This window comes from Ambystoma mexicanum, chromosome 2p (genome assembly GCF_040938575.1).
Source record: "Ambystoma mexicanum isolate Mex_15411 chromosome 2p, UKY_AmexF1_1, whole genome shotgun sequence".
NCBI lineage: Eukaryota > Metazoa > Chordata > Amphibia > Caudata > Ambystomatidae > Ambystoma > Ambystoma mexicanum.
The window spans coordinates 405,948,821-405,966,091 of record NC_090923.1 but is presented as its reverse complement, the minus strand read 5'-3'; positions in this window follow the sequence as shown (position 1 = coordinate 405,966,091).

The window sequence follows — 17,271 nt, the reverse complement described above, 5'->3', positions numbered from 1 at the left end:
CACGCCCAGATTTTCGATATGTCAGCGGACATGGTGGTAGTCCGCGGACAGCGCGTGTTACATACAGGGGTTTTGGGGTGGAGAGGCATGCAAATGAGAATGAGCAGAGCTAGGGATTGGTCAGTAATGTTTACTGGGTGTGTTGTGTAAGGAGAGAGTTTGTCAGAATGTCTTTTTCCTGAGAGAAGAACAGATAGCCATGGCTATGTGTTTCGGAAAACAGATTATCTGGATTTTGGGAGACTCATGGATACATTGGTTGGAGGTGCATGCAGAACGCTGTGGAGTAGCTGCAGATCTTGGATTCCCTCATGTGGAAGTTCACTGGCATGGAGTGCGTGGAATGAAGTGGCTGGACTTGGTACCTCTCTGTGCTACTTTGGAGACAGAGCATCATCCAGACATAATTGTAATTCATTGTGGAGGGGACAGTTTAGGACATGTGTCTGGAATTTCTTTGCAATTTGCAATGAAAGAAGGACTTGGGAAGGTCATGGAAATGTTTCCAAATTCCCAAGTAATTTTTTCTCGTATTGCACAAAGACAAATGTGGCTGCGTTCTTCTTCATTTGGTCCACTGGAGGTGCGGCTTGAGTCGGAGGTGCTTGAGGTCCTTTACTCTAGCTCGAAGTAGAGCTAGATCGAGCTGGTGTGTCGCTCGAGGTTGTGCGCCCGGGGTGCACCTTGGTGTGTTTCAGTAAGCCCAGTAAGCCGGGCCATAATTGATCTTCACCCCCCCGCAGGAGCCCCTCTTCTGTCCGCAGCGGTATTTGACTCTTTCGTGGCGGCACGATTTACGAGCCTTTTTCAGGCCGAGGGTGTTTTTGGAGAGCCCAGTAGCTGACAGGCTCACGGGGCGGAAGCTGCCTCCCCAACCAATGAGTGCCCCCAGCTCCCTTGTGGCTGTGTCACCTGTGTGTTGCCTGTGAGGCTCCCCCATACCCCCAGACCCTGAGGGGTCTGCGGAGGAGCGCAGAGGAGTGGAGGTGTAGCCGCGTCAGGCGAGCTGCTGGGGAGGAGCTGCTAAGCTGGCTGAGCTGTTCACCAGGTCTGCCTGAGGAGCAGCATGATGATCGAGCCAGGTAAGGGTTTGTAGGTGGTGACTTACATCTACCCACTACCCCTTTTGCTGATCGGACTTGCACCGCACCTTTAATTTCCTTTTTTTCCCTTCCCCCTTTCCCCTTCCTTCCACCTCCCCTTCCTCTCCCTTTCCCCTCCCCTTCCCCTCCCTTTTTTCCCCTCCCTCTTTCCCCCCTTTCACCCCACCAACTGCCCGATGGTTCCACTTCTGAGGCCCGTGGAACGCATTTTAGCTGACTAAGGCTCAAGTACATAGTTTGCTAATTTCCACACGGAAACATGGGGTGATTTGGACTGCCAGTGTGGCAATTAAGAGGGTCTTGGCCTATTGCCCTTGATTGGACTGCAGCCGTGTACCTCCTTTAAAATGAAGACTCGAGGAAAAAGGAGAAGAAGTCCGAATGTAAACAAGGCGGGCTTTACAGTAACCCCAAAGGGAAAATAATTGGTGTGCCCCATAACCTTGCCCCCCTTAACTGTGCAAAAGGACATAAAATCCTTCTTTGGCCCTAAAGAAGATCAGTCAAAACCACTGGAGTTGGCTCTGCCTAGTACCGGAGAGAACGATCAAGACTCTTTGATCTCTATCGATAACAATGGCTCTTTGCTAAAATTATGCAAAGAAGCCAGAAGAAATTCCTTAATGCCAGGAGACCAAGTATCCAAGAACTTACTGTCATCAAATCTATCAGCCACCCCAGACCTGGAACAATTCATGACGTCTGCGGAAACAGTCACCGAAGAATCTGATGATGAAGAAGCCAGTATGGCATGTGAATCAAAACCTGATGGGGGGAAATGACCACTCTAGAGAAGTGCCCCCCCCCCAGGCTGGTCTAGGGGAATTGATGGACTGGAGTCTAGGTTAGAAGCTCTATTCCAGCTTCGTGCACAAATGACAATGGAGCAGAAAACAGTGAAGGAGGATATGGCAGAAATTCTCCTCCTATTAAGAAACTGGAAGGTATCGAGACGGGTAGGTGGGACTAAGCAGTTGACCACCCCACTCGTAATATCCACCTCGTCACCTAGACATTTAGATGCTCCTGCAGACCAGGTCATTGTTGTGGCGGAGTCGGATAGCGGGATGCTAGAAGCTCTATGTGCTGAAATATCTATTATGAATGCACCTGATTCCCCGCCAAGAAAATTCCAACGGATCATCCCAGCAGCTGGTCTGGATAAACTGCCGGTGAAAAATCTGAAAAAACCCTCAGGGCCTGGAGGTTTAGTCCTCCAGCTAAAGCCTAGGAGTCCTAGCAAGTCAAAAACCTACAAACAGGCGACGAACAAGCTCCAAGGCAAAGTATACAGACCTATTGAAACCACTGGTCCTTTGGACGGTTGGATCCACCACCCGCAAACATTAACACCTGAGAAAGCATTGCATACGGTGAAAAGTGGGGACCCAGGGCGCACACAGCTGGTGGGATTGCCCGACCAGGGGCCCCAAAAGGTGGATGTTTGCTGTGAATGTAAAAAAAAGCTGGGCACTACACCCCAAGCAGAGGGCACAGGGAAGACAATGGAACAGAACCACTCCCATTGGAACCACCCCCCCTTATTCAAGCACCACTTGGGAAGGGAGAGTAAACCAACTTAAAGCAAGAACTTCCGTGAAAAACAATAAAATTACAGACCCTTTCTAGTGTAAGGGCCTACTTCATCTGAAATTAGTGGAAAGAAATCCTACGGCAAATAGTCCTTTCCTGAATAGGAAATGGTTGCTGGAACTCTTCCATATGGTCCCCGATCTGGCACTGATATCCACCAAAGACATTGCAAAAATCGAGCTCCCAGAGATAGACAGCATCGATAACTGGATGATAATGTCATGTACTTCATCAATTGTGGTGGATAGAATATGCAAAAACCAAGAGGCATTAACACAACTGGGATTTGAAATTGTGGTCTTCCTTCCGGCAGAGTGCCAATTAAATTCAAAAGTATAAAACAAGAAGCATGTAACTAAAGGGGCATCGGTCTCTGAGGAGAGAAGACAGGAAGGCTAATGGGAAGAGATCCAACCCATGGCAGAGTGACAAAAGAAATTATATGATCTCAACCAAGGAATGTCCCTGGCCTCATGGAACTCGAGAGGTCATGGGTCCTTCCTAAGGAATTACGAGAACTTGGCGCTATTGAATAAAATGTGCTTCTGCCCGCAAGAAACATGGCTCTGTGAGCCCTGGTTAATGGATGGTTATACGATAATTCATTGTTTCGTGGCTCACCCGACGTCAGGAAGACCAAAAGGGGGCCTGTGCATTGGAGCCAAAAATTGGCTCAATTTGGAGGAATATTTGGAAGGTCCCCGAAATATGAACTTCTTAGCAGCCGCTATAACCATCCCCAATGAGAGCTCCTCCCCTATTATGGTTGCTACTCTATATGACCCCCCTGGAGGGGCTAAGACCTCAGAGATAAAAGCTTCACTGGTTGCTACTCTGAGAGCATGGTTAACCTCTAACAAGGATGGCCGAGTGATAATCGATGGGGACTTTAATGTGGACTGTGGTCACATAGAAAAAGCAACCCCCCGGGAACAGCATGAGGGCATTTCAAGTTACAGAAGGAAGGGCTCCCAGAGAGCCAGAGCTTGGCTGCGAACAATGGCCGAATTCGATCTATCCCCCATTCACGTTAAGAACAACGTAAATGAGGCTACATGATCAAATGGAATAATCTCGACTAGGATTGATTTTATATTTATAAATAAACAAGAGATCTCGAACTTGGTGAAATTGACTCTGACAGAGAACAAGGCCAGTGACCATGTAATGCTAAATTGCAAATTACACGATTACATCTGCAATCCTAAAACACAAATGAAGGAGTGTGTGACGGTCAATAATGGGGGTAATTGTGTTTGTTGGTCCCGAAAGACCACACTGAGATATAATACTCTATTAAGACACGATCTGAAGAACAGAGAAGGGGAGAGAGTACAAGACATCATTAACGAAATCTATGCTTGGGTGGAAGCAGATGCTGCGACATCTAAGAAAGGGCCATAAAAGAAAATATGGAGACCTGCTCAATACTTTGACCCTACTATAGCCAATAAAAAGAAAGAGAAGAATTTTGCCATCAGAAAGTTGGAGAAAACATTCAGAGCTAACACTTCAGTCCTAAAAAAGCGGATAAAAAACATTAGGAACAACTATAACTCATGGCTACAAAATCATAGAGAATCCATTGACGACGCCGGTGGAAGCATCTGAATAAATTAATAAGAACAAATGACTCCAAGAAATTCTGGTACTGGATAGGGAAAGCACAGCATTCTACAAGGCCACAAAATTGCTACTGTATCTTAGGCAAGCTGGATAGAGTTTATTAAAGGCTCATTTGATGGCCCTGATGGACACGGTCTAATACCCGTGCAACAACAAAACTCCATAATACAGAAGCTGATGGAAACTTTAGACCTAGTGACAAGAATTAAGAAATTAAAATCTACAAGTGCCACAGGTCCTGATGGACTAAATAATATGATCCTGAAAAGTGATCCGGAGTTATGGGCCAGCACCCTGAGACAACTGTTTATACAGATCTGCCAATCAGGAGTGATCCCGGATACATGGAAAGATGCCATCCAGTTTTTAAAAAAGGCACTTGGGAAAAGCCCAAAAACTATCGTCTTCTAGCTATGCTAGACTGTAGTAGTAAGGTCTTTGCTAACATCCTCCTTGAACTACTCACGGGCCTGGACTACAGAAAAGGGCATTTTAACATGCCATCAAACGGGGTTCAGAAAGGGGTGTTCAACAACCCACCCCATATGGTCCCTGCTAACCCTGATATTTGACCTGGATGCAAAACCCGGGATGGCTCTGTACGCATGTTTTGTGGACTTCACAGCTGCATTCGACAGTGTTGACAGAGCCAAATTATGGTCCATGCTCGATGAATGGGAGATAGAGCCTTCTCTGCTTTACTTTATAAAAGCCCTTTACGGGGACACAACAGTGAAAATTAGGTTGTCCCAGGAAGGGGCTCTTTCGGAGAGCATCCCTACCCGGAGGGGGCTGAAGCAGGGTTGTGCATTAGCCCCTTTGTTCTTCAACTTATACCTTTCCATGCTGGCAAGAAGACTGGGGGCAGCTCCCAATACCCCCCCCCCCAATATGGTAATAAAGGTTTGACATGCATTGCTTACGCTGATGACGTGGCGATCCTCGGTCCAACTAAAGTGGGGCTACAAAATTCTCTGACGATATTAAACCTGTTTTCACAAGAACTGTCTCTCAAACCCAATATCAGTAAACCCAAAATCCTGATATTTGGGAATTTTAGCACAGCCAGGAAGAACAATCGTTGGTGGCTGGGAGGAGAACGAATCGACACCACCAACAGCTATCACTATCCGGGAATTAATATCACAACAAAATCCATGATAACCTCTATTTTAGAGTAAGTAACAAAAAAGCGTGGGGGAAATGGCTAGTCTTAAAGAAAACCATTGACGGCCAAGGCGGCAGGAATAAATTATATGCATAAAATCGGCCTTACACAAATACCAAAGACCTGGCTCGAATATAACCTGGCAAAAATCCCTGAAAAGGCTAGGACCTATGACATAGACTCTGCTTTGACGCACCTTGCTACCTTGAGCAAATACAGAGAATATACCAAACAAGCATTTGATAGAAATAGCCCTTGCCTCTACCTAACTAGGAAACAATACCCTAAAATGACCAGGTTCATTCTTTCACTCAGACTGCAAACCATCAAGGTACTGGAAAATACGGGAGCATGGAAGGCAATCCCTCGAGAACAAAGGAGATGCAGACTATGCGGGAGACACCTTGAGACTGCTAGACATCTCCTAACTCAATGCAAAGAACTAGAGGCAGTCTACAAATTAGCGTATGAAAAGCACTGTAACCCTAATTTTGATGTGTTTTGGAGTGAGCTGTTTGCTGCTAGGTCATCAGTATTAAATTTTGCAGCATTTCATGTGTGGGAGCTAATTAACAAAAAACTAGTGGAAATAGAGGAAGAACATTACAGTAATTTTAAGAATGCAGCAATTTGGAATCTTATGTAGTTAATTGTTTATTAATCATAATGAAATGTAAAATGAGATAACAAAATTTCTACTTGACTTTATGTAAGTATTTTAAAATGAATGAAATGTAAAATGTTAACATAAAACTGCAAATTGATTTTATATGTCAGTGTGAAAAAGATGCAAGTCATCTAATAACACACTATAAATGAAATAAAAAAAGATGTTGGCATGTCCTCTTTTCACAATGAAAATATTATGTTTCATAGCACATACATTTTTCGCAGAGATGGAGTCCATTTTACTTATGCTGGCAATCATATTTTTCTGAGAAATGTATAAAATGCATTGCAACCTTTTTGGAATTAGAGTCATCTATTTTGCAGTAAATGTTGACGATTTCAAGTTTTTGAAACAGACAAAACCACCACCAAAAGGCTCTTTTCAGAGCCACCACTTCCTCCCAGAGAAAAGTGCATTGGTTTTGCTAGGGCAGCACCCTAAAACTTTATATGTCCTAGGACTGCCCGCGGACTTTCAAAAAATGCACAGGGTCCTGCACTGTTTATTTGCCACTTCTATATAAACTGTGAAAGGCGTTCCTGAAAAGAGCCTTTTTTGATTTTTGTTTTTTTATATTTCTTTGGGTTGTTTACACACGACACACTAGGAGAGGAGGGGAAAGGAGGGTAAGGAAGGGACACCAACCACAGGGATAGAAAGGGCAGGTGGAGAGAGGAAGATGTAGGGTGGGCCTTACTTAGGTAGGTAGCAGGTCTTCTGGTGCTCCGGGACCGTAGTCTCGAAAGCACTTCAAAGACTCTCCCCCCTGCAGAGTACTGCGTTGCAGTACATACACAATATTGTGACCCTCAAAAGGTAAGGGTCAACAGCATTGTGAATGGCCTGTAAGTCAGCTGGAGGGATGCGCTCTCCCACAGGAGTGTCTCTTGTGGTGAGAGGAGTGGAAACGGAGGATGTGGTAGAAGAACTCAACCTACTACTTTGATCTCCAATGACTCAGTACCATTTTGCACTGTTTGCAGGTGACCTTGTTCGCACATGCTTTTGGTACGTTACCATGAATGGTAAACAACCGCCACATCCAAGACTCTCGGCGAGTGCTGGTAGTGGGGAGTTCCTCTACCTCATCCTCTTCATCCTCTTCATCCCCGTTCTCTACATCCTCATGCCTGTTCCCCTCTGCAGGCCCTTGGGGAGGTGGTGGTGGTGGTGGAGGGTTAGGGGGTGGTGCTGAGGCAGATGTAGCAACAGCAGCCATGGATGCCATCAGGGTTGATGAGATAATCTCAGCAAGAGCAGCAAAGGCAGCAAAAGTCAATCTGCAATAGCCAGAAGTACAATGAATATCAGCTCTGGGGTGTGGCCTTTTATAAGGGTGGAGGGGTGCGCTTCGCGGACAGATCGAACACACCTAAAAGGTTCAAAAAGTTCCAAAAAGTATGTGGAAAGCCAGGGTCATTGTCTGGGACATGTGCATTGGTGAATTTTTACTGTAAAATAATTTGGATTGTCTGAAAAAGTTCTTTTAACATGTTTGGAAACCGGACAGTGTCCGCAAATTAGGACACACGCTCAGCGTGGGTGCGGTCACATGATGACGTCGGGAACACGTCATGAAGGGAACGGGTGTCCGCAGGACACCAAATGCATGGGAACGGACATGCGCATGTGCGCGGGTGTTCTACGGACATTGTTCAGTTCCTCAAACAAATTAAAAGTGCGAAACAAGTGAGACAGACAGTTACAGACAGGCGCAATGTTCGCAGGACTTACGGGTGTGGTGTGCATGTGCGTAGATGTTCTGCAGACTGTACGGACAGGTATAGTGTCCTTAGGACACCTCCATTTTGTTTGACTACGGACATCCCGGACACCGGGTGTGTTCTGAGAACAGTTCCATCTTGGTTGTGAACGGTACGGACAGGTATAGTGTCCTTAGGATATCCCCATTTTGTTCATTTACAGACATCCCGGACACCGGGTGTGTTCTAAGAACAGTTCCTTCTTGGTTGCGAAGTGTACGGACAGGTATAATGTCCTTAATACACCCCCATTTTGTTAATTATGGACATTCCAGACAGGTGCGCTGTCCGTGGACACCCCAACTGATTTTTTTTAAAAAAAGAGACACGAAGGATTGAATTAAAAGACACATAATATTTTTTTTATTACATAGAGATACACAATTTATGAAAGAGAGGGGGAAGCAGAAACTGATACAAATACAGGGGAATTAGGGGTTCGGAGAGGATGGATGGGAGGGGATGAAGGGATGGAAGTCTCATCAAAAAAATGTTCTTGGTGTTGAGGGTTTGGGGATAGTTGACTGGGACATGGAGAGGGGGAACAGGTACATGTGGGACAATGATATTTAATTTTTTCTTTTTTGTGGTCCTCCACAAAATGTTTCAAAAGATTTAAATTTTCCATGAGCATGTCCATATTTTGTTCCATGCGCTGCAGCGTATTTTCCATTGTGTCTTTTGGTGTATTATTTTCAATGTTTGTATTGTCTGTTAAAAAATATATATATATGTTAAGTGCACATAAAGTAATGATTTTTATTTTGCTTATAAAGAGAAGTGTCTACCATTAGTATTGCTGTCTTCAGACATTTCCTCCTGTGGGAAACTTTCCTCAAGCCATTCCAAAGTACTGCACATTTCTGTGTAAAAAACAAAACTATATTAATTTTAGTGCACCTAATATAAAAAGTTTAGAAATATATAATAAAAATGAAGTTTACTTACTAGTTTCTAGTAAGTTGTATTCTTACTGTTGTGTAGGACTACTGTTGCTCCTAGCTGTGCAGTTTCTGTGAGGTAATTATGTTGGAGGCATATCTTTTTTGTTTTGGTATATTCCATTTTAGTATATATGGTATTTAAATGGATGGTTGATGTGTTAGATATATAGGTTCCACTTCTTATTTATTATTACATGTTATGGGCCTCATTACGACCCCGGCGCTAAACCATGGTGGTATTAGCACCATGGTCCATGCCGGGGTCCGCCATGGTGAATGGTGGAATTACCGCCCCATTCCAAGGTTGGCGGGGCGGTAATTCCCCATTCACCATGGGCCCTTCCCCATTCCCATTTTTGCCCCATAGGGCTCAATGGGAATGGGGAAGGCGCTAAGTACGGTGCCGCAAATTGCTTAGCACCGTACTTAGCACCAAGGTCCCTTTGCGGCACCCTACTTTAACGCCTGCTAAAAGCAGGCGTTAAGGTCGGGTCCCGCGAAGGACCTCGTAATCAGGCGTTAAGGGTTTAACGGCGCTGACACCTTTTACGGCGCCGTTAAACCCTTAACGCCAGGGTTGTAATGAGGCCATATGTGTTTATGTGCTGCATTTTGAATTTGTGCAGTGTTTATATGGCATGATAGAACATTTTAAGATACCCCCTGAGTATTTGGGTAGTGTTGATGTTGTCCGCGTCCTTTTGCAGACATACACACAGTCCGCGGACATCAAAATCATTAGCCGGCGGTTCAGTATGTTCTATGTTACATGTATATAAAGTAAGGGAATCCTAGTAAACATCTATCAAATTCACACTATGAAAATGTATATTCGGTAAAAAAACTTGATAAAGGGAGGTTATGGTTAAGTTGTATTACTAAAAACCTATGAAATTCAGTAAATTAACTCTGTTAAAGGGAGGTTATGGTTAGGTTGCGCTAATAAACAACTATGAAATTCAGTAAAAAACTTTGTTAAAGGGACATTATGGTTAAGTTGCGCTACTAAAAACCTATTAAATTCAGTAAAAAAACTTTGTTAAAGGGACGTTATGGTTCCAAGTAAAACTGAAAAACCCCTGAAATTCGGCAGTTATGGTAAACTAAGCAACCAAAACTCGCGCCACCACTGTGCACTGCTAAGGCTAACACCCAGGACATCAAAGATGACATCACAAACGTCCCTTTAACAACGTTTTTTTTACTGAATATACATATAATCAAACACAATTACAGTTGGAAATAATTACTATAACTAACAAGTTACCAAGTAATTGCATTTCAAAGCACTGTGGGGCTCATCACAAGCACAGCGGTATGCGTTAAAAGTCATAGGAACGGAATTACTGCCACTTTTACCATTAGAGGTTGGTGCTAATTCTGACGGCAGAATTACTGTTACTATGTTTAATGGTATTTCCGCCGAATCAGAAGTTGAAATAACTGCGGAAAATCTGAAAGGTGGATGTAAAGGTATAAACGTGATGGAAAACAATTCACAGGTGCCCGACGCACTCTGAAAGACTGCATAAGGTATCCACCTGACCCATACGCACTTTCAAAAAACATGCTGCCATCAGCCGTCGCTAACTGGGACATTCATGTCTGTGCCACATTTTCTTACCAGCGTACCTTCCAGCACACTGTGGGCATGCTGCATGGCATGTCCCAGTCCACTTGTTCACTTGTGCTTTTGCAGGTGTTGGCGGTATTCCTGTGCCATGCATCTCGGCACATCTCCCTGTCCACCACCATGGCACAGATACATGCCACAAAAGCACATGACTACGCAGCAACCTACATGTCAAACGTGATTGCTGGGCTTGACTGCACCCATGTGTGTCATAGTTTTCCCCCCCAGTTATCCAAAGCGGCACACCATAACAAGAAGCAGTTGCACTCAATGAATGTGCTTGTGAAGTGCGACGCTGACCTAACAAGATCACACTGCGGCACCCGCTTTCCTGGATCCACCCATAGTGCCATGGTCCTCTGTAACCACACCATGTCTGCGTACATTGACAGCCATAGAGGGCAACGGACATGGAAGCTCTGTGAGTAAAAGTGCCATCACACAATACAATCTTGCAGCACCAGTTAAATGCCATGTGATGAAGGGGGTGGAACATCAGTACTACTGATCAATTCATGCCTTGTCAAGGCCCCGTACATGCAGGACATGCCCTCTTAACCTGCAGAAGAAAACCACCAACCCAAAGTCTAGGCACAGCAGGAATATTGGGTAGCATGACAGCAATGCATAATGCTCCAATAAGTAACTCCTGTACGAACAGATGAGTACAGGAACCACAATGCATAGGGCACACATAGCTAGACAGACAATGCAACTGTTCAACACTACACAATGACAAAGCAGCACTGCCAGACACTGATGGCATGTACACTGCAATCCAGGTGAATCAATTGCGGCAGAAATGAACAAACTCAAACCTGCACAAGAACAATACATAACCCAATAGGGCACTACTTGACTGCATAGCACACCAGAGACCCAAAAAAAAACAACATGCACATTTGATATCCTATCACAAGCCACGTCTGGCACAACTTGCTTGTGAGTTATGTGCACAGTGTTTTTCTATGTGACAATGCACATGTACCGGCATAGCATTTCACACATTGATTACTGGGAATGAAAATCAGGTTGCACAAATGCAACATAACTGCATCAAGAGAGTGTTCTTCAACAAGACATGTAACATGATACGCATTGTCAATGCACCTCGACTGATGTATATGTCCTATTCTCTTTAATGAGACTCTAGTTACCCCCAGCTCCAATGGGTGTGCACAATCCACGTACACCACATAAAGTGGCATACAATGAGGCATATGTCTGGACCAGGCTCTGCATTGTGGGGACCTTTGGCCTGCTGAAGGCAAGTTTTTGGTGCCTGGACCATGCTGTTACGCCGACCTGGTCTCTGTGGAGGTGTTAGGGCACAGTTGCAGCCCTCCCGGGGATTAGTTTGCCCTCGTCTGGTTTCTCCCTTTGCACTTAAACTGTTACTGCGGCAATAGCTAGCGCTGCTCAGGACTGCTCCTGTGAGAACATAAGGGGACGTGAGTATGCCAGCCTGTGGCCCAAATCCCCTTCCAGACCCTTTCACCCAGAACATGATTCTCGTAGATTGCACTGCCCCTAGGATGCTCACACGCTTATCTTGATTGATGAGCTCTCCGTTCTGCTACTTCTGGCAGGGTCGCTTGTCTGCCTGGGACCGAGTTCCTTCACTGGTCCCTGCGTGTGGTAGCCCAGTCCAGCTGCGACTAATCCACTTCTCTCCAGGTGAGTGTTTCTGTTTGTCTTTGTCTTCCCTCGCCTGGTGGCTTTCGTTATGTTTGTATAGTTCCTTTGCTTTCAGTCTGCTTTTTCTGTGTTTGTCTAGTTAGTTCCTGTATTGTTGTCCGCTCTTTCTTTAATGCTGCTCTTTTGCTCTTTCTCTGTGTAGATGGTGTTGCGGGCCCTGCTGAAGTTGCAGAGCTGATGATGGCAGCCCGAGAGAGCAAGGAATGAACCCGTGATGGTCCGGTAACAGGTGAGTGATCTCTAGAGATGCGTGCGTGGTTCGAATGCAGCGTGACCCTAGATTGATGGATGATAGCCGTCTAGCCTTGTCTTTTGTCTTCTTCACAGTACCCGACTTCGTGGATGAGAAGCGCGGCATCGGGATCAAGATGGCTGGGCTCCAGAAGGTGAGTATGCAGGATAAACGCTGGTTCAAAACGGTAAGTAAGCTGGTCCAAGTGACGGTGAGTGTCACATTGCATGAGAATGCAAAGTAACGCAAAGTGCTGACATTGGGGATGCACTCAGCTTATATAGCTGTGTTCCTGTAGCCACGCCCACTAGCTCTGTCTTGCTTGCCACACCTTGCCACTCCTACAGTCTGCACGTGCAGCCTGGGCCTGGGGAGCCACACCCCAACAGTATGCTCATAGAAGTGTTCCTGAATAAAGGCACGTGGAAAAGTTCTCAAGAATGAAGCATTCTTGCACAAAGATAAAGTGTTCCTGCTTACATCCTGACATGAGCCTGGCGCCAAAGGCGCCAGGACTGAGTCTAGCCGGGCCCCCTGTGTATGTGGCCCTGAGAGCCATTAACCCCCTCCCTTGATGGTGTGGTGTCTTTGTTCTTGGGCCAGTGCTCATGACACATACTGGAGGGGTTTTGATGTAAAGGGCACAGGATGTTGCCCAGATATTTGTTGCTTGTGTCATGCTGCAAAACATCAGTCTCAGGTGAAATGTTCCCCTGCCCCCTGATCTAGACATGCACCCACAGCAGACAATGATGCACTGTCCGCAGATGCAGTGCAGCCACACTTTGAGCGTGAGGAAGCCAGGGATCGACATCTGTTGTGGCATGAACCAATAGACATTTTTTCTTAGGTACATTACTTTTTACTTACATAAAGGTTTAGTACATATGCACATTTTCATCAAATCATATTAACACAAAAAGTATTGTCCTCGCATTTCTTCTAGTGAACTTATTTTTTTTAATGATCAACTGTGGTGAGCACCCATCCCCAGCACCCATGCCCACCCAACTCCCCAATCCCCAAGAGCCATTGCCACCCAAACCTCCAATCCACAGCAGCCCTTGCTACCCACCTTCCTAATCCCCCAACATCCTTTCCCAACCACCTCTCCAATCCCCAACATCCCTTGCCACCCTCCTTCCTTGTGCCCAGTGAAATAGTGTCATGTCTTCAAGTCACTTTCATGGCCTCTTGCCCTTGCCAGCCTGCTCGGGCACTGTATGGGCCAGATTGCGCAATGAGCGCCACCTTGGGGTCCCAGGCAATGATCCCTCCATTTGGGTGAAGGAGTTTGAAGGCTCAGTTTCCTGGTCCTGGATATTTCGTTTAGTGAGGAGCATGCTGCATGGATGGATTCGGCAAACGTGGATATGCCCTCCATGTGATTCCTCATCCTCTGCCCCACAGATGTGATGGCAGCAGTCGCCATGGACAGTTGCCGACACTGGCAGTCCAAGGACCTGGCAATCCTCCTTGATAATACTTGGACGCTGTCCCTGATGGCCTTCAAGTGCTGCACCTGCAGTTCTGCAAGGCTCTCTATAATGACCTGGCCCTGCTCCATGGCGACCAGCCTCACCCAGAATGCAGCCAGTGAGTGCTGTGGCATAGGCTGAGGACTTTGTAGATGGATCAGGGCTGAAGCAGAGTGATTTGAAGCCGATGTCATCCTCCTCATCTTCTTGAGTGCCATCATTCCTTGTGCCTGGCTCATCCTGGTGCTGTTAATTGCTGTCTGCCTCAGATGACAAGGGGATCTGAGGGGGCAGATGGGTGAGTACAGGTGTACAGGTGTGAGATTGGCACCATATTGCTCCTTGGGAGGGCTGCTGCCATGTGCCACTCTCCTGCTCTTTGCCCCACTACTCGGGAGGATAGCTCACGTGCTAGCCTTGTAAGCAAGACGACACGAAGCAACACAGGATCAATATCAGGGTCCGCGCTTAAAAACTTCTGGATATTAAGCACGTTATAAATAACCTATCATATCATACTCCCATGGCTGGCCTGTGTAGGAGTGAAGATAGATGTGCTGCCAGCAGTGGGTGTCTCCTGGTCAGTGTAGGGTCACCCTCTGCAGCCACAGTTGACTATGAACCTGGTGGGTGGATATTGACATGCTGTTAGTCATCATGCAGTAAGTGGGCTAGTGAGACACTCATGCAACATGACATATGGTTATCCTACACATATCCTGCATGATGGCACAGGTCAGTTTCATGCCAATGAGTACAGCTAATGCAAGGTGGGAGTAGTGTCTGCTGAAGGTGTATAATGCACATGCATGGGCACATTGCCTGTTGGCCTGCCAACATGGATTATTGTTGTGCTGGCGCAAGGTGTTAACTTTGCAAGATGGACTTTCCTAGTTGGCCATGGAAAGGCAGACGCTTCCTGATCGTGACCTTGGGGGTGGTGTACTGCTGGAGGATCACCTGGGAGGAGACATGGGGCAGGGTGGTGAGGAGATCCTGTGGGATGAGTCACAGTATTTGTCCTTTGAAAGAGAGTTGCCAAAACAGGTAATGGCTTGCCATTATAATGCATCTGAACCACATATAAGATCTGTGGCGCTGGGCACAGGTACCATAAAATATGAGCCACCCTTACCAACAGAAATACCCTTCAAGGTATTTGAGGATAAACACACTCCTTACTCCCAAAGGTATAATGTAAGGGAATCTAGAAATATTGCCTTAAGTAAATTGTCTTCCTCTGTAACAACGAATTATAATAGTTCATCTTTAAATTACTTTAAGGGAAGTAAATCTACCCTTATAATCAAGCAGTTTCTTAAAAGAACTAACTTTGTTGTTGAGGACTACAAATCCCTTAATCCCATAAATACTGGGATGGGGAAGATGACTGAAGAGTTATGCTATAGTGGCAGTCAAGCAATTATGCCTAAAAGCCCACACCTGAAGGAACCTGGAGGCATAGAAGGCCCCCTCAAGTGCAGGCAATTAGAAAGAGTTGGAACTTTGACTGGAGTGCATGCATTAGCAGCAGAGATAGAAAGAAGAAGGCACGTGTTGGCAAACCAAGTAGAAATGGGATAACAAGAGGGACGCTGGAACGTAAATGCAGCAGATTTCACCTGATTTCTCTGTGAGGGTCGCATTCCCCCAAACTCTGAAGTGCAGAGGCTGTTCAAAGGAAGATGTGCATGGAGCCTGCCTTTCACCATGTGACACTGATTGTAGTGGTTGCTGTGCAGGAATTGTGTCCATAATCGAGTGGCCAGGCCGGCGACAACTTCAGCGAGGAAGGGTACCAAGTGAGCCAGCACCAGTAGAAGTTGTGCAACACGTGGAAAGAGGATCACACAAGCCAGTGAGTCAAACCGGGCGTTCTGATTCATTGAGCGAGCACTGTTAGCAACAGTACCCAGCTTGCGTAGTATATTTACTTGTGTAGACGCAGAAGCAAGATTTAGTTGTTCATTGAGTTCCTAATGAAGGGGACAGTGGAAAGTAGCACTTGTGTGTGATTAGAAATATCTCTTTTACTTGGGTGAAAGCAAACGTTGCTGAAAGCCATTGTTAAACCCTTTATGAAGAAGTGGTTGCGTGTCTCACATTAAGCAGAACGAACATTGTGGAAAACCATTGTTGAACATTTATACCTTGTAAAACTTGTGAAGAGGTGGTCACGTGTACCTCATTCAGTTTTCCAAGTGAGTGTTTAAACATTGCATCTGCAGTTGGAGAGAGCACACACATTGCCCAAGCCAAGAGTATTCCCTTATTGAGATTGAATGCAGCCTTTCACAAAGCTCGAATAAACGGCCAAACAATTACTGTGAGCCCAATAGAAGTTCAACCTTGCCTAAGATACAAGTGTGCAAGCATTACCTGAAGCCAAGGGAGTGCACCAACGCGTCTGGCTAAATATTTAGCTAACAGTTGGCAGAGAGGTGAAGGCAACGCTGGGGAAGGGAAACCTTGCTGCTTATACAGATTACTTGAAGTTGACATAACCTATATTGTCAAGGAAAGAGAGAAGTGGGTCATTAAGGCAAACTTAGGTTGCTGGTGTGGCAGATAGACAGGAGAGGCAAAGAGGCTGCCCCTTTTAAAGAGAAACATTCAGCGGAAGAGTGCCGTGCCTATTTGAAGGTGTTGCAGTCCCTTAAAGTGAATCTTGTCAGAACTTGTCTTGAAACACAAAGAACTGAAGCTGTGGTGGTATCTCCGGTTGTAAGTAGATTCAAGACTTCAGTAGTACAAATGAAGTGGAATGCTATGAGGCAAAGGAGAATGTCCTCATGGTAAACTAAGTTGTTAAAGTAGAAGCAGCAGCACTGTGAAGTAATCCTGACAAATATACTTATTGGGAATCATAATCTTGTGAAGAGAGATAATAACTTAATAAAGACTGATGTTTCACTAACATTTATAGAAGTTGTGTTTCTTTTTAAATGTGTCAGGTCTTCTTGGATAACTTCAGGTGGTGACAAAGCATTGTGGTTGGGAATAACATTGATGCTATTCTGAGGAAGTCGAAAGTCATTATTTCACCAAGAAGAACTTGTGTTGTTGTTGGAACTTTTGTTAAAAAACCTTACCTTCACATTGAGACTTAAAGAACTGCTACCCATGTGGAGTTCCTTATTTTGTTTAATGAACATTGAAGTTCAATATACCTTGAATCCTGGGGAAGGGAGTTCACCCACGGTATTAAAAGGGTATCAAGTAACTGTGAATATGATTGTTGGTGTTAATTGAATTGCCATATATTTTCTTTGGTATTTCGATGTTTAGTGTGAGGGCCCGCCATCCTGTATTAGAGAGTTTCCCTTTAGTTTTGTTAGGCAGTGAAATCCTCATCAGAGTAGG